At 36.3% G+C, this 26651-nt stretch overlaps 1 protein-coding gene across 3 annotated transcripts in view; it reads left to right on the plus strand.

The window, feature by feature from the left end:
- raraa (retinoic acid receptor, alpha a) overlaps nucleotides 1–26651 on the plus strand; it is a 324831-nt gene that overhangs the window by 1113 nt on the left and 297067 nt on the right. The gene's annotated exons all lie outside the window — the stretch shown is intronic.

The raw sequence follows: 26651 nt of genomic DNA on the forward strand, positions 1-26651 counted from the left end.
TGTGTATATGTGTTTGAATATATGTATGCATGAACCAATCAGTACTAAATTTTTAAAACATTAATTTCCTGCTAACATTTGAGCACTGTCGTGCAGCTTCTTAAAGGTTCTATATGTACGTTTTAGACTCTTATAAAGCATAAAAATACTAAAGCAAGTTTGCAGATAATTAAGAAACATGCTGAGTGAACATACTTGTTTATCTGATGTATATTTTAGTCTAAAATTTGGCATAAAAAACTACAATATTTTAAATGGCGACGCAGTGGGTAGTACATTTGCCTCACAGCAAGAAAGTCGCTGGTTCGAGCCTCGGCTGGGTCTGTTTGCATTTCTGTGTGGAGTTTGCATGTTCTCCCCTTTTCGCGTAGGTTTCCTCCAGGTGCTCCGGTTTTCACCGCAAGTCCAAAGACATGTGGTACAGGTAAATTGGGTATGCCAAAATTGACCATGAGGTATGAGTGTGTGTGTTTCCCAATGATGGGTTGCGGCTGGAAGGGCATCCGCTGCGTTAAACATATGCTGGATAAGTTGGCGGTTCATTCCGCTGTGAATTAAAGGATGACTTGGAAATCCCATTTAGGAAGAGTCTAACAATACCAGGGGTGTCACAGTGGTGCAGTGGGTAGCCTCACAGCAAGAAGGTCGCTGCTTGAGCCCCAGCTGGGTCAGTTGGCATTTCTGTGTGGCGTTTGCATGTTCTCACCGTGTTCGTGTGGGTTTCTTCTAGATTAGGGATGTCCAGACTCTGCAGGACACCAGCCCTCCAAAACAAAGTTTAGTTCCAACCCCAATCCGACACACCTAGGCTAGCTTATCAAGCTCTTACTAGGCATTCTAGTAATATCCTTGCAGGTGTGTTGAAGCAAGTTGGAGCTAAAATCTGCAGGACGCTGGCCCTCCAGGAATGAGTTTGAACAGCCCTGCTCTAGATGCTCCTGTTTCCCCCACAGTCCAAAGACATGCGCTATAGGTGAATTGAATAAACTAAATTAGCCGTAGTGGGTGTGAATGCAAGACTGTATGGTTGTTTTGCCAGATTTGGGTTGTGGCTATAAAGGCATACACTGCGTAAAACATATGCTAGATAAATTGGTGGTTCATTCCGCTGTGGCGACCCCTGATTAATAAAGGGACTAATCCAAACAGAAAATGAATGAAGGAACACAATAACACGTCTACTAAACCTCTTGCCATTTTTTTTTTGTCCTCCAGTTCTTTTCAATGTCCTGTGAATTTTCAACATCCCATGAGAACAACATAAACATAGGTAATAAGCATGACGAAAATTTGCAATTGATTACCTTGCAGCCGGGATAGGCAGATTCACACTGACTCCCATCTCCCATCTACAGTGTATCATTCTCTCACCCACAAAATCCTAGTTTCCTCAGATAGGGTGAGAGCAGTTCTCCTTGTACCTGAACTGTCAGAGAAAAACATCATGTGGACTATTGCACATAAACACAGCTGCGGCTTAAATGAAGCTGAATAACTGAGCGCATTAGCACTGTCCAGTTCTGAAGTCTTTCATCTTTGCAATTTAAAGGTTTCGTCATTTTCTTTTGCTCATTTTTGTATATATTTTATTGAATATGCCTATTCCCATTCTAGCCCACTCATCAAAATCATCCAAACACATTTTCAATAGGTGCTACCTCGTAAATAAACTGCACATATGAAATCAAATTTTCTACCTAGTGAAAAAGCTCTTTGAGGACCAGAGCCGCTTTCAGCCATATCGTCACCTTAGAATTTTAGTTTCTATCTGACATCTATGTCAAAATTGAGTTATTCACATATTCTTATTAAAAGACAACTTATTTACATAATTATTTATTACTGTGGGATGTTTTTTTTTTTAATAAGTAGTTTACATTTTAAGACTTTTTATTTAAAAAACAAAAACGGTTTATCCACAAAGCTTGGCTCTATAGGGATCTTTCTGTGAGCCAATCAGCATTTTTAATGCACAAACAAGGACCAATCAGGATCAGCTTTCTATGTAATTTCTCCGGACTGCTACATTGACAGCAGAAAAGACCAGAAAGGCTAAATCACAAAAAATCAGAGTCGACTAAATAATTCCGCACACAAAATTAAGAAGAAACCTTAAACTAAAACGATGTGTGTAAGTGTGTTGATTTAGAAGCAATTTTTGACATTAAGATGAAATGTTAAATTTGACATTGTTAAAAAAGAAACAGTTATTAAAAAAGTCATATATTAAATGTTAAATATTTGTATTTTTTATATATAGACAGTGAAACATTTTTCAGTGTTTATTAAACTAATTTGCTCATTGTTTATTTTCTTTTAAAGTGGTAAAATTAGCAGCCTCATCTCACGAGAAAACGTAAGTATTTTACGTTTTGCCAGTTTAGTGGCTAATTCGTACGGATTCGTACGAGTTCAGTCGTACGAAATTGTACGATTTTAAAAAGTAGGCGTGGCACCTTACCCCAGCCCTAAACCCAACCGTCATTGAGGAATGAGCAAATTGTACTAAATTGTACAAATTAGATCATACGAATTAGCCACTAACTCAAAAAGATACAAATTGCCATGAGATTGTGTTGAAAATTGGATATTAAGCCTTGAAGAACAAATTCCTAATTTAATTAATGGGGCAAATAATCCAATAAATACAATTAAATAGTTCCTATAAAGCATACATTTTTTATAAATATAATCATATTAATTTGATAAAATTAACAGCTGCACTGGACAAAATACTTAGCACAGCCTTGTATGAATTTACAATCAAAAATTTTACTTTCTCTATCATCAACATATTGTTACAACACCAAATTATATATTTTTGATTGTATTTCTTAAAAAGTAATGGTTTAATGAATGATCTGCCAGAAAGAAGCTTATAATTCCAAGTGTAAAATGGTTTTTCAGAATTAGAAAATTCTGTCTGCATTTGCCAGAGTTTTTTTACTCCAATTTCCAAATAAGAGAACTTTGATAATATACATTTAGAGTACATTTAGTGTCTCTGCCATGTTCATGTATAAAAGAGAACTGTTACATGCATAATGTTTGCTATGACATGCAAAAACTTTAAAGCTCAATATCTCAAAATCATTCAGAACGCAGATAGAACCTTATAATTCCAAGGTGACGATATATGGTATGAATAATTTGTGGCTTGACTGTATAGATCATTTTAGACAGTAGTGATTGGTCTGCAGAATGCACAGAATTATTTTTCCAAGATTGTTGCTCAAATTGAATAACATAAGCTGGTAATACTATGTTTATTTTACTGCCTGAACCCACAATACAGCATCCAGTGCCCCTAGAGAGCGTGAGAGTGTGGGAATAGATGGAGAGATGGAGGGAAGGTGGGAATAGGAGCAGGGACTGGGAAGTTAAACCCTTATGATGCCTGGAGCGAATGAAGGCACAGAGAGCTCTGTGCAGGTTACTCTGCAAAACACTGAAGTTCTTTACCTTCAACACGCACACAGTGAAATGGTTAAGTCTTATTTTAATACACCATCGTTTTATCTTGCTACTTCCTTTGAAGGCATTAGATAATCTCTATGTGTCAGATGAGGCGAATCCCTGTGCTCATGAGAGCAAGAAAGAACGGGAGAGAGTTAGCAAGAGATAAAGCATAGGTAGATGTTGAGAGAGAGAGAGAACAATTAGGTCAGTGAGGTATTGTAGGTGAACACTTTTTAGGGGTATTTTAATATAACTTGATTAACTGAAAAAGTACACAACAAAATTATTAATAATTTAACCAAAATTCAAATGAATAATGAATATTTAAATTAAATAATTGATTTTGAACAATATTTTACTGAATTAGTAAAGTACTTTTATAGTCTTTTTAGTATATGTTTAGTTAGCATGTCGTTACGTTGTACTTAGATTACCACTCCAGAATGTTGTCAATAACTTTTGGTTTAAATCTAATGCCCAGTGTTCAGTTCATATTTATGATTGTTTATCACTGTGTATATGTTTTCCCACCATATACTTAAGTTACTCTAAGTTTTAAATAATCCATAGGAGTTTAAACAGACTTGGTTGTTTGCAACAACTTTTTTAAAGCATTTTATTAAGCATTCTGGGATTGAGCGATGTTGGTACACTGTGCTGTCTTTTCATGCACAATGTTGCCTTCCATGTTTTGAAACAGCCTCTGTATTGAGAGCATACATTTATGCTTGCAGCTTATGAGGTTTTAGTTGATGTATGTGCAAAAGACAATTCCTCATATGGATTTTTCATTCATAGGTGTTTCCCACAGATATTTTATTGGACTTACTGGAAAAGTGACTCTGGAAAATTGTCAAAACTTATATAATAGGGTGGAGTAGAAAAATGCATGGAAATAGGGCAGAAGTTAAGGGAAAGTTACAGCTTTAGTAATGGTTTTTGACTTTCAGATGCAGTTCTGGTGATTTGGACTATGTCATTGGGTCTTTACTTTGTCATACAGCAAGAAAAGTACTGTGGAACATATTGATTAGACTGCCCTGAATAGCACACTTTATATGCTTTTGGGTGCTTTTTCATAAACCCATGCAATGTTTTCATACTGTATCTATGCATAAAGGGATCATATACCTGTTTTATTGTGTGGTTACATAGTAAAGGTATAAAATTAAACAGCTTTAGAAAATGTCATTCTGACATTTTGCACCAGGTGGTTTTATTTAGGGACTTTTTTTGTATTTAGCTGTACATAGCTAAATACAAAATAGCTTATACAATTAAACACATTATGGTTCATAGAAAGATAATATGTGTTTTTCCCCCCAATTGTAATGTTGAATGGTTGTAAGAATTATTTATAGTAAACATTGTACGACAGAAATCACTGTGATAAACCCTTGAACTTAAGGTGAATATGTAATGAGAGAACTTTGATAAAATACATTTAGAGTACATTTAGTGCCTCTGTCATGTTCATGTATGAAAGAGAACTGTTACAGTACGTGCACAATGTTAGTTATATTCAATGCAAAAACATTAAAGCTCAATATCTCAAAATCTTTTAGAATGCAGATATAACCCTATAATTCCAACGTGACGAAATACTAAAGACATGCACTAACAAATTAATTACAAAAAAACTTTGAATAAAACTTTACACCTTTAATATGTTTAATTCATTCATAAGATAATGACATTTTATATAAAGCCCACTTTTTTGATTATATGTGGACATCAATTTCACATCAGAGATGTTTAGTTTGAATTGAAACAATTTCTGGATTTCCCAGCTCTGTTTAGTGCTCATGTAAATGACTGGTCCAGCAAAATCTTGTTTGTTTAAGCTCACACAGAGCTATATTTTCTTTAAATAAATGGTCCGTGTTGTGCTCGGTTCATTCAAGTTGTTCTGTTTCATTTCACTTTTGGTGTATTCATCAATCTATTCCATACGCAACAGAAAGTCATTGCTTTTCAGTTTGGCAAATCTGTAATGGCTCCAGCATGACCAGCGCATTTGCAAGGTCGCATAATGCTGCGATTTATAGTTGTCTGGAGAAATCATAAATAAGTTAGTACTGTATTAGGCATTAAATTATAAGTAAATGTGAGTGTGTAATGCAGTTGTCATGACCTCTGTCTCATGCTTCCCCTGTTTTTTTTTGTTTTTGTTTTGTTTTTTGTGTCTGATATTTTGAATTGTTTTTAATTTGGGGCGGCATGGTGGCTCAGTGGTTAGCACTGTCGCCTTACAGCAAGAAGGTCACTGGTTCGAGTACCGACTGGACCCATTGGGATTTCTGTGCAGAGTTTGCATGTTCTCCACATGTTGGTGTTAGGTTTCTCCGTTGGTTTAGGTGCTCCGGTTTCCTCCACAGTCCAAAGACATGCGCTATAGGTGAGTTGGGTACACAAAAATTGGTCGTAGTGTATGAGTATGTGTGGACGTGAGAGTGTATAAGTGTTTCCCAGTACTGGGTTGCGGCTGGAAAACATATGCTGGAATAGTTGTCGATTCATTCCGCGGTGGAGACTCCTGATTAATAAAGGACTGAGCCAAAGGAAAATGAATGAATAAATGAATGGTTTACTTGTTAAAAGGTTAGTTCACCCAAAAATCAAAAATTCAGTTATTAATGACTCACCCTCTGAGACTTTTGTTCATCTTTGAAATACAAATTAAGATATTTTATAGAGAAATCTGAGAGCTTTCTCAACCTCTGAGTTTTTCAAAATCCACAAAGGTCGCGAATTAAAATATTAGTAATATTTTTGAGTGCACATAAAACAAAAACAAACAACCTTATTCAACAGATTCTTTTCCTCAGTGTCAGTATATTGTGCCCATAAGCACTATGCAGTGACGTTTGCCTCCTCAGAGGCAGATGTGCACCTTTTTATGATTGAAACACGTACGTATCTGATGTGTGGTTCAAGGGCCATTTGTGACACTGTGGAGAGGAAATTACTTTCATTATTTTTGTCTAATGTGTTTTGTTTAATCACAATGGTGTTGTAGTTGCTTACAATTATTCTGACTGAGCCACTGAAGTAGGGTTGGGCGGTATTTCAAGTTCTGGGGATATATTGATATGATTCCCCAACACGATGTGGGATTATCCAATATCTTTCATATCGATATTATTTGAGGCCACACGTGCGCATTCTGCGCAAAACAGACCACTCCAAGGCAGCACACGAACTCCACTTGCACAAATGAGCGCATGCGCAAATGAATGATTCACTCCCTAGGTCATACAAAAAATTTGTTAAAAATGAACGAATCGTTCAAGAACGACCCATCACTACACTACATAGAGGAATATGCAGTGCTGATGTTTTATCGAAATGTGACTCCCTGGACAAATCTGACTCCCCTCGCGTACACACGTGTCACACATTGCCTGCAGCTGTCAAAGCGGTTTATCAGAAACCTTTTATCGATCATTTCTTCCGCAACTGACAGCAAGAATGAACATGGTAGTCTTGTCAAATTGACAAGCAGCACCTGAATGTGTTCAAAAGAATTAAAAATGCCAAAATGGGACGAATTTTTACCGCATTTTGAAAGTGAAACCACCCCATATTCAGTGATTATAAGTTCAGTATTTATTACACAACCGTCTCTTCTTTACATTTATGATAAAACACATTTAGCTCTGCCTTCTGCTATGTTGTTGCATATTGACTTTAATTCCATTTATATTGTAATCATTGATTTATTTATTTTAGCTCCTTTTAACTGGAAGAGGTGATTTGATTTGTGTGTGTGTGCCTAGTGTACAAACAGTTAGTGTTTTAAACGATTTTTAAAACTTAAAAAAAAGTAAAATAAAAAACATGCATTTGTCTACCAAACATTTTTTCTATTTTAATATCTTACTGTTAGCTACTCTTTCAACAATTAACAATATAAGAATTATAATTATAATGATGATAATAACAGGGAGGGAAACCCCTGTGTTTGAAATGTATTTCGCTCAAAAACCGTTTAATAAATTTTAAATAAAGGCTTTGACTCTCAAGTAACCATTTATAGGAAAATACCGTATATATGTCGTATACCGTCATTCCTCTTAAAAATACAGAGATATGATTTTTTGCCCATATCACCCAGTCCTACACTGAAGACTTATGGATTGTTTTTCGGGTCTTTAAAAGAGCTTGGAACCCTGCTGTCTTTTGGAGGACGAGGGAGCTCTCATGTTTGAGCTAAAATATATCAATTTTGCTTCCGAAGATTGATGAAAGTCTTGAAGTTTGGAACTATATGACACAAAATTTATATTTTTAATAATAATAATAATAATAATATATTTTAATTTTTTAATTTATATTTTAATAATATATTTTATTTATAATGCGCTTTTCTAAAACCCAAAGGGTGGACTCTTTAGGGTGCACTCTCTATGGATGTGCTATGCAGTCCATGCCCAGGTGTGTTTCCTGTTTCGTTTGACAAGGCCGGCCCTGGCCTGGTTGGAAGAGGTGTGCCAGAGCACAGTTTGGTTGAGCTTTGGTGTGGTACGCTTGTAAGTGTAAAGTGCACCTGAGCCTGAAACTGAAGATGCAATGTCACATTTAAGTGACTATTTAAAATAGATTCATTATTTTTACTCATTTTTACTGTTCACTGAATGCAGACTGTTATAGTTTATTAATTACACAAACCCTTGCTGCCAGTCAGCTGCACCTTCAGCAAACCTCCTTCGCTCTTCGAAATCGTACTTCAGCATGGTTCAAGGCAACTGTTCTAGTGTAAGTTCACCCTTAGCTGCCTTTTTCTGCCTTGTTTGTTTCTGTGGTAATCCTAGTTTGTATTTAAATTAACAATTAGCTCCTCCCCTGTTTATTCACTTGTCTATATATACCTCAGTGCTTCAGTTGTTAATTGTCAGCCATTGTTTGGTGTTGTTTTTATCTGCTGTGCTAATTTTATTAATTTATTAGATTCTTATTTTTCCTCATTTTCCCCTTGCCTTTTGTTGTAGTAGTGAAGTTTGCATAATTTAAAATTAGCATCTTCTTTAAACATTTTACAATAGATGCAGTTATTTAACAGTTGTTCCTTTATTTTGTTTATTACATTATCAACCCTACAAACCCTGGACAAGTGGTTTTTGACATCATTTAATCTGTTTATCACATTTAATTTGAGCTTACATTGATATTTCAGAAGTTTCGTCCCACATATCAAACAGGCACACACTGAAGTGGTTGACGGTTAGTAGTAAAGACATGCTTAGATGCTTTGAATGGTGTAAAAGACCTGGAATGTGAATTAAGGAAGGAAATTGAGTCTACTTTGATTTCATGTTGATTTGATTTGTTTCATGTTGACACCACAGTGTCTGTCCCAAGTGCACACTTTCTTGCCTTTGAGGTTCACACTTTGGTTTACGAGGGTGTGATTTTGATTTGTGGTCTAGAATCTGAGCATTGGAGAGCCACTGTAATCTTGTTTAGTCAGGTCCATCATCGTAAAGCACCACAAATTATCACTAATATCAATGCAGAGCGAAACAGTAAAATGCTCAAACAGTATGGTAACATCATACACACTGTAATTAACTAGCAGACCATAAACTGCAGACAAGCTCTCAGGTTACATTACGATGTAATTACATGTCACACAGCCCTGGGCGCTCTACTATAAAAAGAAAGCCAAGCCTGTCCTTTCCCTAATTGAACCTGATAACATTTTCAGAGAAAAGAGGCCTTATTGTGATCAGCAGAATTCCCCTCTCCCTCCCTTTGCTGCCAGTATCAGTTTCTCCAGCGCTATCTCCAGAGCTAAGACCCTCACCAGATACACACAGAGCAGAGTGTGCCAAGGAAAACCCAGGCCCTAAAACCCATCTACCCTGCTGAGCCTTAAACTCTCTCTCTCTCTCTCTCTCTTTCTCTCTCTCTCTCTCTCTCTCTCTCTCTCTCTCTCTCTTTCTCTTTCTCTCTTTCTCTCTTTCACTCTCTCTCGGTCTAATATTATCCCATCAGCCTGTGAGAGCTTGCCCTGACATAATCTCAGCAGGCCTGTCAGCTCTATAATCTGGCTATAAGTAATGATTGGTGGTGTATTTATGTTCCCCAGGCAGTTGTTAGTGGTTGATGGTGGGTAGGAGCAAATAGTCTCACATATCCAGACTTTTGACTATCAGCATTAAGTTTGGTCCATTTTACAGCTTATTCCAGTCAAACACCACCCTGTTAAACAGGAAGCTTTTGTCTGATGGCTGGTCATTATTTTTTTCTTATTTAGGGGTGGGTTAATCAAAAATATAGTTCTGCTTGTTGATTAGTTTATTAGAGAAAAAGTGTTTCAGGTAAAGTTTTTGACTTAAATGTTTGTTGCTACAATACTTAACTTCATTATATTCTAGGTGATTTTTACCATTTCACTATTTCTATTGGACAGATGTAGTCATAAAATGTTATGTCATTTTTATAGTATAACATGTTCAGTTAGTAGCATTAACCCACATTAAATTGTAAACTGAAACAGATGACTGTAAAAAAATGTTTATAAAGTGATATTGCCTTTATGAATTGATAGTCATAGATTTTTTGTTAAAAATAATACAATTTGTTGCGGCTTCCTGTCACTAGTGTTAATTTCAGATAGAGAATATATGAATGTACTGTGTGTGTGTGTGTGTGTGTGTATCTATCTATGTGTCTATCTATCTATCTATCTATCTATCTATCTATCTATCTATCTATCTATCTATCTATCTATCTATCTATCTATCTATCTATCTATCTATCTATCTATCTATCTATCTATCTATCTATCTATCTATCCCTCTATATACTGTATATATCCTTTCTGGTTCTTGAATCTGATTGGCTGATAGCCGTGCTATATTTTTCCAGTAACATCACACAAAAGCCTCTTCACCCTTAACCTTTGTGTATTACTCTGCACATATATATATAACCTCCCACCAGTGCTGATATACAGCCATATCGCACTGCCACTCATGTGATATTGCTCATATATATATATATCGATACGACAGTGGTGTCATGGTTCGGTATGTTTTCGATACAGCAAAAACAGAAAAAATCCAGAGGATTTCTCTGATTTAAATTTTTTTTTATTGTATTAAAAATAACATCTTAAAAGTCTGATCTTGTTTTTTTTCTTTTACTTTAAACAGTGATAAAGCTTTACCTCCGGGGTTTCTGCTTAGCAGCAAATTAAACAAATTCTTCTGTATACTCAAAACCAAAAAGCTTCCTATAAAAAAATAAATATAATATTGTAGCAGTTAAACAAATAAAAAGAAAAGAATAATTTAGATTTCATATGGAACTTAATTTCAATCAATTTTTAAGTATTTTTTTTTTTTATTTTCAGTAAGATGAGTTTCCACCTTTTCTTCAGACAGCACAGATCTGCTTGATTTGACTGTCACCTGCCATTTCAGTGGATCTGAAAGCAGGAATTATCTGACTGAAATGGGCTTATGAAGGAATAATGTAACGGGGCTCTATTACATTTAACATTTTCTTAAAACCCGAAATTTCCACTACTGATTAAGGACCGGTAAGGTATTTAAGGACCGGAGGGGAGTCGCACGATTTCCGGAAGATTACCATTTGTTTTTGAGCATCCAGGAGTCTCCTGAAACTTCCGGGAGACTTGGGATGTTTGAGATTACATTAACGTTACTAACCATTTTACGAGCTAGTGTAGCGCGTGCCTATAGTAGTGTTTGTAGGTGGTTGTGTGTTGATATGTGAACAGGTTATTGAAATTAGCTGTATTGTGTCGGGGTCCAGGGGCGGAGCCAGCACGAGCAGGCTGACACAGAAGCCAGTAAGATTGCTAATTAGTGCATGTTTTAATAAAGTGATATTCTGAGTTCAAAAGAGATGGTCTACTGTTTAACATGACAGCGGGGAAGGCAGCATGTTGTCTGCCACATAATTTGGGATTCCATGTTGAGTGTTGTTGCATTGAAAACATTATATTTTGTACTTATTCCCTTTTATCTTTTTAGATATTAGTCTGAATCGAATCATTCAGTTTGTAATGTGTACCGAACCGAAAGTCTCGTACCGAATGGTTCAATACGAATATGATACATTTTCAATACATGCATGCATATATATATATATATATATATATATATATATATATATATATATATATATATATATATATATGTGTGTGTGTGTGTGTGTGTGTGTGTGTGTGTGTGTGTGTATTTTTCTAAAATAATTAATAAATACAGAAAAATGGGATATTAGTGTTAAGAGCATTATAGGGATCATCTCATAAAAATATTGCTATTTGCAATACCAGGTCAAGTTTGTTGTCCCACTCATGGTTTGTTCGATGTCTGAAGGATCAGTTTCAGGTCTTAAGATCACCCCACACTCCAATCATCCTGTGTGCTGTCTCTGTTTCCCTTTGTTTTCATTTTCCATCCCACTGCTCCATTTTCTGTTTTCCTACGTCTTTCTCTCTTCTCTTGCTCTTTTCCTGTCTCGCGCTCTTCGCTCAGCACTCTGGGACATGCTGTTGATATTTCATTTGGTGTGGAGCCATGCGGTACCGCACCACTGTAACGTTAACTCATTCCTGCCCTCTCTGGCCTCTCTCTGTCTAACAAGACAGACAAAACCACAGCAACTCTCACAGCTTTTACTATTCCACACCAATTAGGAGTTTTCTTTGCTGTCAATTTGGTGCTAATTTGCCACACACTCTATAAAACAGCCTCCAGGATGGTGAAGTTTGTGACTGTTTCCCTTCTTTTTTGTTGCTTGCACCACTGAATTCCAGCCTGCTCCACATGCTGAGTTTTGGTCACGGAGGGAGCATGGTTTCATTCTTGCGGTCAGTTGTGTGTTGTTCTGCAAAGGGATGGGCAGCTGTATGGAGTCACACTTGGTCAAAAACACATGGGTGCTCTTAGGTTTGTCCAGCAAACTGCTGCCCACTTAAGAGGTCATGTGGATGTGTTGTTGCACTTAAGCTGGAAGTTTGGTTCGTTGTTGTTCTTCAGCACTTCTTCAAGTCAAAGGTTTCTTGAACTCATAAATGAAAATTCTGCTTTAATTAAAGGTGCAGTAGGTGATTGTCTTCAGAAACGTGTTGTTGTGCTGGTTGAAAGTCTCTTCACAGTCCAATAGTTTAAAGAATTATGATCTAAATGTTTTTATATGTATTTTAATATTCTGGGTAGGCCATAAAACTAAAAAATGTTCATCTAATTAAAAATTGTCCAGCCGATATCTCACATAATTCTGACAAGTAGCCCAAACTGTCTGTCAACAAATGCAGATTTCGACTTCTGCACATTTGTTCATGCAAATCTGTATTTGGGCCTGCCTGCCCGCATGAGCGCCGTGCGTTCATGAGACAATCACAGACTCGGCGAAATCGAATGCTGAATTGAAACTTTTAAAAATCCTGAATCAGTATTGGAGTTACTTTTGCTCGCTGGAGGAAGGACGACACCATGGATGAAGAACCATTACTGTTAGACAGATAATGTTCTGTTTTAAAACTATTTTAGTCAGGCTAAGCTTATGTTAGATTGTGTTGTGTTATGAATAGATTATATGCAGAGACGTGTTGTTCAGCCACTGAAATCTCCTGGCGAAAGATTAATGTGACTATTTTCAGTTTTATAAGGGACCTTTTTACAGCATCGATAATGTAGATTTTATTTAGTTTAACAATAAAACATCAGTAAATAGTGCTATTCCACCTAACCTGCTTTATTGAGCTGAAGTTGCTTTTATGGTAACATTGGTTCATTTTTGAACAATGACAGCCTTCCTTGTTTACCATGCTACTCTGAATAGTCGCTCTGAAATAGCATGTAAGTATGGCTTAGTAATAAGTGAAATTCATAAACGCCGCCAGCCAAACTCTAACTAACTGGAAAATAAGATGAACAAGTGGGTTGTCTGCTGTTGTGACGCTGTGCGCGCGTTCGCGACTTTAGGAGGCGTGGCTTTAAAGCTAAGCGGTTAAAGCCACAAAGTGCACTTTGTATTTTTACACAGAATTTCATACGTATACTTGGCATTCAACACATTTTCATATCTTTCCTGATCTCATCTTTCTCTCCTGCTTTGTGTTACTTCATGCTTTGAAATGGTTATACAACCCCAATTACAAAAAAAAAAAACTTTTCTAAAGAAGAGTACAAAAATTACAAAGAAGAGATATTCAATGTTTTTATTGACCAATAAATTGTATATACATATATAAACCATTTTTTTCATATTATTTCAATAGCTGCAACATGCTAAAAAACGGACAGAAGCATAATTAAAGGGAGAGAATTATAGAGCATCTAAATGAATTAGCTTTGAAACAGTCCACAATAAGCTGGTGAACTGTTGATGCTTGAGGTTTTTGATTGTAAACGGAACATTTTAGCCTTCGCAAGCATAGTTGGATCATTGCTTATTATTTTGTGGCAAATGTTATGAGAGAGTTATAAGAAAAATCAAAAATAGAACCCTCAGATTACATTGCATAAAAAAACTGCCATGCTGTGGAGTTAAATAAAGCCACATGGGCTCAGAAAATTACTTCAGAAAATTCAGTAAATTACTGTTAATGAACAGTCTGCTGCTGCATCAAGAAATACAACTTGAGTCTTTGTTCCTCATGTTGAAAGCTGTAAGCATTCACACACTTCACATCATTTTAAGAATAAACATCAAGAATACAACAACTGGCTTTTATAACAACATTTTACAAGTTCACACTTACAGATATTTGAATAAACAATGCATATTTGGCATGCTCTCCAGAGAGATGGCTCTGAGCTCGGAAAGACACCCTATTTTGTGTTATTCCCCTTGTCCGGAGGAGATAGTGATAGGGGTCTGTACTAGGGCTGTAACGATACACCAAACCCACGATTCGGTTCGTATCACGATTTCTGACCCACGATTCGGTTCGTATCACGATTTTTTTTTCTCGTGTGGGGTGGGGAAAAAAAAAGATTTTTAAAAATATTTTTTATTAAATAACATTTGAAAAATCTTTATAAACTAAACATCAAAGAACAATATTAACTATGCAAATTATTAACAATATAAATAGCCATATATAAAATAAATAAATAGCCAAAGCTATATTACTTTTGTTTTCTTTGTAACAAAATACTGTTAAAAAAACAAACAGAACTAAACTCCATTGTGTAGATGGTTCAAGCATGTTGAAAATTATTTTTCAATCAAGTTCTCTTACATGGAAAAAGTAAATTAAATGGCTACTAGGGATGCTCATTTAGTTAATTTTGCTAACTGACAACCGCCGCTCATTAATCGGTTATTAACGGTTAACTGGTCAGATTACTATTAATTTTATATTAAACAAATTGACGTGTCTATTTTGTGTCTGACACATTAAATATTGCATTTTAAAATACTGATTTATTTTTATATATTAATAGCGGAACAGAACAACAGAGCATCTTCACGCACCTGCAGTGTTTAGCACAGAAGAGCAGAATAATCTAAATAAAATGAATAAAATAAATAGGACTGCCCTAAATTATTTTCACTTAAATAATTAATTTATATTACAAAACGAAAATACTGACTGATTCTTTTTAATAACCAACATAGGCTTTTTTCCAATCATATGTTTTTTTCTTCTGTCAAATAAAAATAGCTGACTTCCTCAAATTGCCCGCTCCACGGAAAATATGCATTTATTTAATGCCTCGCTTGTATTATTATAATCACAAAACCTTTTACACTTTTAATAGAAATCATTATCTTAAAGAATATGTCCTGATATAGCCTATGGTTTCCTCTCTCTCCATCGCGGCTCAAGTGCGCGCGCTGCGTGATGAAAAGACAGCAACATCGCGCGCATATGTAAACTTTTTGTAAGCAGTTTTGTTGTTTAAATATGATATTGCATTAATCTGCGTACATGCTTTAAGCTGTAAAATAAAAAGTAAAGCCTATTTGTTGCGTTTATTACGCAGATCCAGGTCAACATAAGCGCTGGTTTAGCATCAACAGGTCTGTATCAAACAGCAATATTCTTCTTCCATTTTGCTTCTTTGGCAAATGTGTCTGTAGGCACGGGTTATACGTTATCGTCCCGCAAGTTAAGTATGCCTTGCAGTTAAACAAGTGGCCGAAAACGAGGCGCACCTCACTGCCTTTATGTTGACAAGGAAAAAAGAAGAGGCGCGGTCCTCTTATGAAACGACTGAATCAGCTGGGTATCGATTGTGCAAAAGTGTTGCTGTCTGTGTTGTTACAATTGTAATATTTAATACTATTGTGATATTCAAGATTTGTATATTCATACAGCTCTGGATAACTTAAAACAGCGATTAGACCTTCAGAGCGGTGTTAATGCGTCCTGAAGTAAAGCGAAACGGCTATAAACTCCAGCAAGATAGAGTGATTATATGCAGAGCCATATACCTTTATCTCTAAATAAAGTATAACTATAGAAACTGTGTTCATCTTAACTGAAAGCTTCGTCGTGATTTCTGACCTTACGCATCAGTCAGCAAGGTTCAAACAGAAAGCGCACAGCATGTTACAGAAAAGTTTGCGCTGTTACCTGACATCAGGTGAATGCCCATCCCTCTCTGCGCAGCCACATTAACAGTGTGAGCAAATCATCGAATATGCGCTGAAAATCCGTCCGCTTTGACAGCATTGGCAATGTTTCTGGCGTTTTTATTTTTGATATTCTTGACACATTCAGCACACACAGCTTCGTGCGAGCTCTCCCGGCTAAATATTGCGAGGGCTTAAACGGAGCAGTGCTTGTAATGTCGAACGAAAAAAAGTGTTAATTAGCTCAACTTTTGCAGGCACGCGTGACGTTATTGGAAAGGTAGTCACGGGGTGTGTCGCGATTCTCCCTTATCACACCGCGACACAGGATCGTAGATCTGAGTGTCGCGATTTCGATTTTATATCGTGTATCGTTACAGCCCTAGGCTGTACACAGTGTCTAGTCCAGTCTTGTAATGTTCCCCCCGCTCTGATTTTAAGGTTTAAGACATCCTGGAGTACTTCTCAAATTTTTTTTTACAAGTTTGTGTGTGTAGAGCCTCATTTAAGACAACAATAGCACATGTCATTTTGTGGGGAAAACTGGATAATTTAGAGATTTTGTCATCTAATTTCATCTTCCGAGTTTATAATACTTTTTGAGGGTGAAATTCGGAAAGCTGGTGGTTTGCAGCAAGCATTTTTTTTGGGAGAGTTGTACGAAAATTGGACAATGGCGGACTTTTATCAGTTGAGTTTGTTACCATTCAGACACATCGCATATATTTGTGCTGCTATAAATATAGCGGCAGGGCTAATGGCTGAAATATGCACTGTGTGCATTCAGACCCGGAGATTCAGGAGGAGAGAAGTCCTCCTCATTTGTAATGTTTATATAAACACAATTATCTTTACAATGATATAACAAATTGTGGTTATGTGTATATGAAATTATGAATAAAAAATGTAGCAGGGCATTTCCTTGCATTATTACCTATTTCTTTGCATTTTAACTTTGTAAACTATAAACTAATGGGGCTGCTCACGGTTTTGTGTCTTCTTTTGTGAGCCAACTGACAGTTGTGCGCTCCCTTCTTTTTCCCCTGCTCTGCCGGCCACACCCACTCCTCCCTCTGCTCACATCACTCCACGCCCATCAGGTAGCATTTCTGAAAAAAATAAAAATAGACTTGAACTGAAAGAGGGGGGTTTCATGGCCCTTTAAGTAGGAATTGGGTTTAAAGGTGTGAAGTTAAGGGATGCTGTCAAGTCAGGGATGCTGTCAAGTCAAGAGAAAATAGAGGTAGGACATGTTTGGTTATTATAAGGGCTCAGTATAATGCTAAATGGATCATAAAATGATTGTCAACGATGAGTTAGCCTCGTCAAAAAATCTGCACGCGTTCCTCTCGAAATTTGATTATAATACATCACTTTGTGATTGAACATTCAAAATAATTCTGCTCAGCTAATTGTTTATGTGCACATGTAATGCATTTATATATTTATTTAGCTTATAATATGTAAAATATTTAAGAGTGCCAATTATTCCTCCATCACACGCAAAGACCTGGTTTCAAATGCCTGAGAGCATGTGTTTGATGAGTCAGGTTCATTGTTTATGCTAGTTCAAATGAACTGTACTTACAGAGTACAATCACAGAGGAATTTGTATTAATTGAACCAAACCTAACATTTGTGAACAGCCTTACAAATTAACCCTTCACACAAAGCAATTCACATAATTTTTTTTTTTGTGCGCTTGTTTTCCGTAGTTTTAATATAAAGTTAGTTCATTTAGTGAAATACGAACATGGCAATCTGAGATACATTAAAATAGCCAAGTAACCCACTTACCTTGTCTGGGTAAACCTTTTTATTTACAGTACAGTGAGATTTTAACATCAGTAACCCTGTAAGTTTTTTTGACAAGTACCAGAACGGGGTCGGAGCAAACATCACCCACAGGAATTACATCATTCATGCAGATCCAGAAGTTCATTCATCTAGAAAAGTATTCTTGCTTCAAAAAACAGAGGATTTAGACAGATTTACAGCTTTAATAATTCAATCTTAGCTGAATAATAAATGTGATTTTAAAGTGTTTCACTCACAAATATTTCTTCAGCAGTATGTTTGCCTATTCTTGATTTTAAAATCTACAAATTCTGTGATGACAAAGAGAAAAAGATAAGGCTTTTTCATTGGGAAAATGTACTACAGTACAACTGTGGTATATATTTCTGTAAAATGAATTTAAAAAATAAAACACACACACATAAATACTTTGTTAAAGGGATTCACTTGTCACACAAGTTTTGTTTGAGATTCTTCTGTTAAAAAAAACAAAAAAAGATATTTAGCAAAATGTCAGAAATTAGTAAACATTGACACCAATAGTTTTTGTTACCGGATTCCAACAATGTTTAAAATATTACCCCCCCCCCTCCCCCTCCCCCCGAATTATTAGCCCCCTTGTTTATATTTTTCCCCAATTTCTGTTTAACGGAGAGAAGATTTTTTTCAACATATTTCTCAACATAATAGTTTTAATAACTCATTTCTAATAACTGATTTATTTTATCTTTGCCATGATGATAGTAAATAATATTTTACTAGATATTTTTCAAGACATTTCTTTACAGCTTAAAGTGACATTTAAAGGCTTAACTAGGTTAAGCAGGTTAGGGTAATTAGGCAAGTTATTGTGTAATGATGGTTTGTTTTGTAGACTATTGAAAAATATATAGCTTAAAGGGCTCATAATTTTAACATTAAAATGGTTTTTAAAATATTAAAAACTGATTTTATTTTAATCAAAATAAAAGTAAGACTTTTTTCCAGATGAAAAAATATTATCAGACATACTGTGAAAATTTCCTTGTTCTGTTAAACATCATTTGGGAAATTTTGGACTTCAACTGTAAATCTATCCTTTTAATACATTTTTAAATGTTGTATTAGTGTACAGCAAGTGACACTAAAAGCAATTCTACAAAAGATGAATATGAATCTGTCAACATTTTATGGAGTTCTATAATGTTTCGTGGCTATAAACATAATCCAGCGAGTGGTGGTAAAAGATTAATGTAGCCTACCACCGCAAGCAATTGTCTTAACAAAATCAAACTTATACAAACACATTTACTGAAGCAATTGGGTAAAATATTAATGTACCACCAAATAGTCAAAAACAAATTAATAAAAACACATTTCATGGAACTCACGAGGTTGTAACCATCAGAAAGCAAGTCTTAATTAATAAAATCTAAACAAAAGTTGGTGAATTTCAGCTGAGAAATGTTTTAGCTTTCAGAAAGAACAAAATAAAGAACAGCAAGTCTTAAAGCTCTTTTTTTCATAGAGTTAATCAAGTAAACGACCAGCTGCTTTCATGGCCTATGATACATTATTGAATTGCAATATGCAAATTAAACAGCTTTTGACAAATAAATGTACATAAAATATTGGTCTGAATTAAAAATTTGGTGATGTGTAAAAAAAAAAAATCTACGCTGGGGAGCTCGGGGTAATATGTAACACAGAGTTTTAAGGTATTTGCTTAGGGTTAACCATGGCATGCTTTCGAGATTTTCACCACTTCCTGCTAATTATTGAAAAAGTTTGGCGACATTTGGATGAGAAACACAGGAGAAACCATTTTTTCAGCATAAATGTTATTTTTATTACAGTCAATTTTTATTACAGTCTGTGAAAGTATGCAAGTAAAATCTTATATTGTTGTGATTGTTAATGATGTACAAAACACAGTGACTGCTTGCCAGTTTTGAGGGAAACACTACACAGCGGGGTTAGATGTAACAGGATGTTACAAATAAGCCACACACTGTTGACTATGGAATAACATCGCTGTCATAAATATTTCGTGCATAAATAAAATTTGCGCATCTGTCATTATAAAAACGTAAAGGAAAACACAGCATACTTGTAATTTTACGAGGGTACAATTCCAAAATCTGGGATTTGAACAGACACAGATACGACATTTTCTTTGTCTAATGTTGAGAATTTTTTATATAATTTTCTTTTAATAGAAAATATTTTTTATTTTAGAAAATACATTTTATTGCTAATAATGCACATAAATGCATTGTATAATAATGAATAATAATAAAGCAAATACATTTGTTTATCCAACACATAAATAAATACAAGTAAAACATACAACTGACATAAAAAAACATAAGATTGAGTTAAGTACTGAGGAAATATACTATTTAAAGTAAACTGAATTTATATTAGGGCACCACGGTGGCACAGTGGGTAGCATGATCGCCTCACAGCAAGAAGGTCTGTTCTCTATCTGCACAACTCTGGTTTGCACTCATTGCCGTATACCCTTAATGTATTGTATTGTCTACAAATTTTTATTCTTTATGTATATTTTTAAACTACATTTTATGTATATTTTTAGATTACATTTTATGTATAGTTGTATTTGTTGTAAATTCTTTCTTAAAACTCCACTTTTTGTATTAACATTATATGTTAGGCACCTAGGGTCTGAGAGTACTGTAATTTGGATTCTCTATATGTCCTGTATGTGAGGTTAAATTGACAATAAAGCTGACTTTGACTTTGACTTTGAAGGTCGCTGGTTCTAGCCTCGTCTGGGTCAGTTGGCATATCTGTGTGGAGTTTGCATGTTCTCTCTATGTTCGCGTGGGTTCCCCCCGGTTGCTTCGTTTTCTCCCTCAATTCCAAAGACATGCACTATAGGTATGGGTAAGCTAAATGGTTCGTAGTGTACTTTATGTGTGTGAATTTTCCAGTGATGGGTTGGAGCTGGAAGAGCATCCGCTGTATAAAAGTTGGTGGTTCATTCTGCTGTGACTAAGCCGAAAAGAAAATGAATGAATAATTAATTTAAACTAATTGTGTAAAATCTGCCTTTTTAAACATGTTACAAAACTAACCCTCTGTTTGCTACAGCTTGCCCCGCAGGTGGGGTAAATAGTAGGGATGTAACGGTATTGTAAATACCGTCATACCGCAATATTATTTTTTTTCGATATTACCATAGTCGCATGACTCGGTAAAACTATAGGTCTTCTGAGAAAATTTGCTCAGGCAAATGAAGCGAACGGGAGGTACCGGAAACTACAATTCCCATCAGCCCAGGCTTGGCCATAATCCCTTGCGGTCTGTTGTCACTACAGATCCAGTAATGCGGAAATGGAGTGTGCTGCTAGAAGCGGGGATCAAAAAGAGCTGAAAAACCCTAAAGCAGGTGTTGTCGCCGCGCGCGTACTGAATAGTGGTGTTGTCGCGCGAGTTCTTATCAGCTGTGTTGTCGCGCGCGTAGTGAATAGTGGTGTTGTCGCGCGAGTTCTTATCAGCTGTGTTGTCGCGCGCGTAACTTACTGTAAAGCGGGGACGGAGGGTATGTCGCGTCGCGGGGGCACTTTTGATCATTTTGGAAGGGAACTTTCTATCCAAGATTAAAAAGGCCATGTGCACTGCACAGGTTGAGCACTGTGTGTGCACGTGCCTGCAAGTTGGGGAATAGGACTAATAATCAGTCGTGGGGACTGCAGAAACACAGCACACTGTTCAGATTGATGCAGACATGAGATCTCTATCTCACTCATGGTTTGTCTTCTCAAGTGGGGGAAAGACAATGCACAACGTTACCCACTGCTGTCAACCTGGGCCAAGTCATATCTCTCTTGTCCCAGAAACCTCAGTCCCAAATGAGAGGTTTTTTTTTTTCTGTTGTAGGGGACATTGTAAATACCCAGAGATACCAGCTTTTACCAGATTATATTTATATGATAATTTTCCTTTAAACCCATCTCTGTCTAAGTGAGTGAGTGATTAAATGTTGAATGTGATGAGTTTTCAACACTACTAAATTGAAACTTAATTTTTTTACATGGTTTAATATTTTTTTGTTATTAAAATTGAAGTTCCTGTTTCAAAGCTTACAGATAGATGGCTAATTTGTATGTCATTGACACTTTTGGCACTTTTTTGGAGTATTTTCATAAGTTTTGTTTTTTCCTGTAAATGATTCAATAAATACCGTACCATGACATTCATACCGAGGTATTACCGTACCGTGAAATTCTGATACCGTTACATCCCTAGTAAATAGTAAAATTTTTACTGCTGGCACTTTTGGCAATACTAAACAGAAACCATATGTCCGGTGATCATATTGTGGTAGAGGCCTATGTGTTGTTGTTAAAAAAATAAATATGGTTTGTCCAACCCCATTACTTTGTTCATTATTTGGCCAAAACCAAAAAGTGTTACTTTGTGCCTCGCTCTTCTTGAAGTGGGACAATGGTCAGTCATACAGTTTCATATACTTGACTGCATAATGCTTCCATTCACTAGTCAAAATGATATATTTCAGCATCAAAGCATCAAATATAAAATATGATAATTCTTTATTGCATTATTTATCCATGGCCTGTCAGTGTTTATTTTGTGGTGATGACTAAATCGTTTACTTTCCATATTTTTCACTGTTGTTTGAAGGTTTTGAAGTCCTAATTTCTGTTTGCATTTCAGCATATGGCCTGTTTTTTATTGTCTATGCAAATGAACCCATAATATCAAGCCAATTATCAGTCAACATTAATCAGGCGCGTTCGGGGAAGATGCGTGTAATATGCAAATTTTGGTAAACAAGTATAACATAAAACTGTCTGGCCACAGGCCAATCATATTTCCCCATAATTACAATACACATGAGTTATTTATTCGTCTGTTGCCATTTTTCAAGCCACCGGTTGTTCTTGTCAAACCCGCGGTGTCTTTTATGTTGCGTGCGACTGCACGACTAGGACTTTGTGTGGTGATTGATTCATTGCACTGGGAAGACGAGGGAGCCAATGAAAACAAACTGGGTCCGCAGATACCTCAAAACATATTGATGAATACCGGCATCAGTGTCTCATTGAAATTGCGTGAGTAAATTGGGCAGAACAAGACAGATGTGGAGCTGCAAATGACTGAAACACCGCTCGCTGTGTGGTGTCATCGCAGTGGTGATTAGGACACGTCCGTGTGCTGCCCCTCCTCTCCATTGAGTGTGCCTGCAGCTGAATAGAGTTCCCGCAGGGCCCATCAACATCCAGAACATTATGAAAAGGACGGGGCTCAACACACAGAATGACAAAGAGAGTTAAATATGGCGCTTTGTGATTCCAGCCTTTTTATTTCTTCCAGAGCCGTTGTTTTTATGGATGCACGAATATAGAAATGGAAATATATAAATATACTTGTTGAAATATATTCTCAAATATGTGATTTTGAGAATGTGGATGCTTCATTATTTATAGATTACAAATATATGCAATAATAATAATATTAGATAAATAAAAGTGTTACAGTGCATCAGTCGATTTGGACCTTTTTTTGCAGAACACATAAATTATTGCATGGTATTCTTTACACTTCAAGGGTCTATGTTGAGTTTTGTTGAAGTATAAATACTGTAAATCATGATTAGTTTAAGAACACTGATAAACTATAAATGGCAGTGGTGGGATTGTTCTCCTATTTCATTGGTCAAACATTGCATTTTATTCAGCAAACAGATTGCTGTATACTGTACATTTTTTAAATTCTTTTAAATCTATGAATTTGTCATCTGCAGGGTGCTTTTGGTATTGTGCTTATACCAAAACTCTTTAAAACCTTATGCTGAGAGCACACTGCATGCTTTTTAAAGTTGTTGGTTCACCATTGTTTTCACACTGCATAAATATTTGGGTTAGCATTCGTTTGCTATGTTCACGATGTAATGTAGTGTGTATTTATATACTGCATTTGTTGTGTATGGCCGTACACCCAAAGCGCTTCACAATCATGAGAGGGGTCTCTCCACACCACCACCAGTGTGCAGCATCCACTTGTATGATGCGACGGCAGCCACAAGACAATGGCGCCAGTGCGCTCACCACACACCAGCTAGTGGTGGAGTGGAAAGAGAGTGAAGGAGCCAATTCAATGGATGGGGATGATTGGGAGGCCATGATCATCAGGGCTGATAGAAGGACTTTGGCCAGGACACCGGGGTGTACTCGAGAATTGCCATGGGATTTTTAATGACCACAGAGAGTCAGGACCTCGGTTTATCGTCGTATGCGAAAGACGGTGCCCACTGACAGTGTAGTGTCCCCTTCACTATACTGGGGCATTAGGACTCACGCAGACCACAGGTTGAGCACCCCCTGCTGGCCTCACTAACACCACTTCCAACAGCAACCTAGTTTTCCCAAGTGGTCTCCCATCCAGGTACTGACCAGGTTCATCCCTGCTTAGCTTCAGTGAGTAACCGGTCTTGGGCTTCAGATATGGCTATGATGATGGATCAGCACCAGGAGGTTACATACCACAGAACTAAAGGAGTTGTTGCCTGACAACTCGGTCTGGTCCATGAACTGTTTCACAACTAACGCATGTGAGAAATGATAACGAAACAACACAAGATCACTTCCACAAGATTTCTTCCACAAGACTGGAAAAGGTACCTTTGTGGTGCAGCTCAGACAAAAGACATGAGTGCTCCTATCAAAATTTGACCAAACTTTCCTCCATTTCTTGGAACCTTTTTTGAAACTTGAAGCTATCTTTTTCTGATACTCAGGAATAAGCAAAATACATTTAAATGTATTTTAAAATAAAATACTAAATACATTCATTTTAAGTGTATCACAATAAGCTACAAGAGACAGCAGCCACAAATGTATCAAAATAAAATACTGTATTTCTGTATTTTAAAAATACTACAAAATACTTCTAAAATGGAGGTTCAAATTTCTTCACAAACCTTATATTAATAGGAATATTGGATGAATCCCTTCACCATTAAACTGTCTTAGGGAATTAAACAACAACTTTGATAGCAACAACTTTTCTCTGCCACTTTGTTCACCTAGGGTGAAGCTGTGGCCTAATGGTTAGTGAGTTGGACTTGTAACCCAAAGGTAACTTGTGTTTCTCTTTGGGTTACAAATTCCAATCTATTCATTATTATTACAGTATACATTTTTTTCTAAGATTCTTTCAGTTCTTTAACTGTAAGGGTCTCGGATTACCCTCTGAATACAACAGTACAACATATTTAAGTGTCTTACGTTTCTAAAGTTCATTTCGCATTTGCGTTTCCACCTGCAGCACTGAGACTGAGACTGCTGATGTTCTGAGGCTCCACATCCTGTTCTTAAGGACTGAGATTTTATTCCATCTCATTTCTTAAGCAAAGAGGCTAAATTGTACACTACAGTCTTTATATATTTTTGGTTTTAGCATCGCTCAGTCGCTATTTTCAATGATTGTTGACTTGCTTCTGAATATACCCTCAACATTTGTCTGTTACTTTCTTTAAGCATAATTTCCATCCATAGTCCAATCATTCTTAAAAATATCTCAAGCCTAGGCAAATAACAAAAAAGAAAGCACCAATTAGAGGCCTCAATTTTAAGGTCATTATGTACTGTAGACTTCCTGCAAAGTATTTTACAATATTTTGAATGTACAACAATACAAGACACTAAATATTTTGATACAAAATATTAAGCCATTTTCATCAAACCTATCAATTGCTAATTACAAAATACTATTTTGTATTTAAAAAAACTTAATTGAAATACAGATATCATAAATACTGCACATCCCTGCTGATACTGGGATCTACAACTCTTCAAAGTCGACCAGGTTTTGTAATATAAACCTCAAAAATGGAAGACAACTTGGTTAGAGCAAACTATTATAAATAGCATCCAAAAAGTATTCATAGCGCTTCACTTTTTCCAAATAATTTAATGTTACAGCCTTATTTCAAAATGGATTAAATTCATTTACTTTCTTGCAATTCTACACACAATAGCCCATAATGACACTGTGAAAAGTGATTTTTTGAAATTGTTGCAATGTTATATATATATATATATATATATATATATATATATATATATATATATATATATATATATAAAAACCCTGAAAAATCACAATGCAAGTCAAAGCACAAACCAAGCATGAAGACAAAGGAATTGTCTGTAGCCTTTCGAGACAGGATTGTCACGAGGCACAAGGCTGGGGAAGGTTACAGAAAAAAATTTCAGCTGCTCTGAAAGTTGCAATGAGCACAGTGGCCTCCATCATCCGTAAGTGGAAGATGTTTGGAACCACCAGGACTCTTCCTAGAGCTGGCCGGCCATCTAAGCTGAGTGATCAGGAAGCTGAGTAGGGCCTTAGTCAGGGAGGTGATCAATAACTCGATGGTCAGTCTGCCTGAGCTCCAGCGTTCTTCAGTGGAGAGAGGATAACTTTCAGAAGGACAACCATCTGTGCAGCAATCCACCAATCAGGCCTGTATGGTATAGTGGCCAGACTGAAGCCACTCCCCATCTGGAATTTGCCAAAAGGAGGCAAAAAATCGGAAGGACTCTCAGAACATAAGAAACTAAAATCTTTGATCTGATGAGATTAAAATTGAACTCTTAGGAGTGAATGCCAGCGTTATGTTTGGAGAAAACCAGGCACCACTCATCATCAGGTTAATACTATCCCTACAGGTGGTAGCAGCATCATGCTGTGGGGATGTTTTTCAGCAACAGGAACTGGAAGACTAGTCAGGATAGAGAGAAAAGATGAATGCAGCAATGTACAGAGACATCCTGAATGAAAACCTGCTTTACAGTGCT

This window comes from Danio rerio, chromosome 12, assembly GCF_049306965.1.
Source record: "Danio rerio strain Tuebingen ecotype United States chromosome 12, GRCz12tu, whole genome shotgun sequence".
Taxonomy (NCBI): Eukaryota; Metazoa; Chordata; class Actinopteri; order Cypriniformes; family Danionidae; genus Danio; species Danio rerio.